The sequence below is a fragment of the Orycteropus afer genome, unplaced genomic scaffold (genome assembly GCF_000298275.1).
Source record: "Orycteropus afer afer isolate SDZICR_OR568_19922 unplaced genomic scaffold, OryAfe1.0 scaffold00285, whole genome shotgun sequence".
In the NCBI taxonomy this organism is placed as follows: domain Eukaryota; kingdom Metazoa; phylum Chordata; class Mammalia; order Tubulidentata; family Orycteropodidae; genus Orycteropus; species Orycteropus afer.
The window spans coordinates 541,355-543,149 of record NW_006921872.1 but is presented as its reverse complement, the minus strand read 5'-3'; positions in this window follow the sequence as shown (position 1 = coordinate 543,149).

Below are 1,795 nucleotides of genomic sequence, written 5' to 3'. Positions count from 1 at the left end.
AAGGCTGGTGGTTCAAACCCACTAGCCACTCTCCGGAAGGAAAACTGGGCAATCTACTTCCATAAAGATTTACCGCCTTACAGACCCAAAGGGGGTCGCTATCGATCAGAATTGAGTCAATGGCAGTGAGTTTGGTTTTTTGTTTTTTATGGTGATCCTGAAGCCTGCGCATTTAAGAAGGTTAAGTCATTTTCAGAATGTTTGTTGGTTCTTTGAAAATTGGTGATCCATGTATTTCATAATTTTAACTCATAAACTAGAATATTAACTGGAAGACATTATTCCTACATCATGTGGGAAATAGAAACCTTTAAAGTTTTAAAAATACTATAAATTAAAACATTTACCATAGAATATTCAGAAATAGTAGAAACAATTAAAATAATTTTCAGTTCAACTACCTAGAGGCAACCACTACAAATATTTGTATTATCTATTTGGATCTTTTTCTTTCCACAGGTAGTAAACAAACAAACAAACAAACAAACCCCAGCTTATTCTGAAAGCTGAGAATGCTTACTTTTTACATAATACTTTCATCCTTAAAGAAGTTGCTACAGCCTTTGTCTTTGACTCAATGTTGTGGTCAAGTTCAGAGCAGGTAACTAACCAGTAACTTTCTGTGAGTATTGGAAATGGCATGATCCTTGTTGCTGTTGACACTTTATTGTTGAATGATACTTGCTGACTAGAAGGTCTTAATGTGGGAAGACCTACATTTCTAGGGTCATTGGACATCAGGACAAATATATGCCTGTTGCTACTACTGTTAAGGTGTGACTTTCTGCCCAAAGTAGGATAGGATAGATAGGGTGTAAATGGAGCAAAGGAAATGCCTCTGTGAAATGACATTGGGCAAGATACAATCAGAAATGGGCTTTTGTGGGTGGTTTGTTTTGTTTTGTTGGTGACTGAATTTTTTTTTTTTTTCTCACTAAAGAGAGTTAATTTATCAATCCCCAGATTATTTAAAAATGATTAAGTTTTCTCTTTCATCAGTAAGTAAAATTATCATAAGGCATCCTGGTGGCACAATGGTTAAGTACTCAGCTGCCTGACAGTCCTTTGAGAGAAGAAAGATCTGTTGATCTTTTCCCATAAAGATTTCAGCCTAAGAAGCCAGTTGAGGGCAATTTTGCTCTTTTGTATAGGGTCGCTATGAGTTGGGATTTACTGGGCAGCACATACAACAACAGAATTATTATAAAGCTTATTTTGCTCATGACAGCGATTATGAAAATCGAAAGATGTCACTCATCTTTCTCTTTCTCTGTACCTAAATAAACATTCTTTAGTTTGCACAGCTTACCAATTTTGGAGGCCCCCCCGCTTTTTTAGTAACAGTTTTATTGATATAATTCACATGCCATACAATTCACCCATTTAAAATATACTATTTAGTAGTTTTTAGTATATTCACAGAGTTGTGCAGCCATCACTACAGTAAATTTTAGAACCTTTTCATTACCCCAAAAAGAATCCTATATTCTCTAGCCATGGTGTCTACGTTTGAAAAACTGTTTTAGGCTTGCTTTGTGTCTGCTAAGTTCAGAAGGCATTTCACCAGTTTAAGACATAATATTAAAATAATGGTATTTTAAATTTTTGTCCTTCTCCCTTATTCTTCTCCTCTGTGCTTGCTTCTGTCCTTCCTTTTTTAAAATTTTTTTTTAAGAAACCTAGGGTAAGAGGTATGTAAACCAGATTTACTTTTACTTTTTTTTTCTTGCTTTTAAATTGGGAATAATAATAAACAAACAAATACAGCAGAACGGCTTGCTGTATTAGCTTCTTT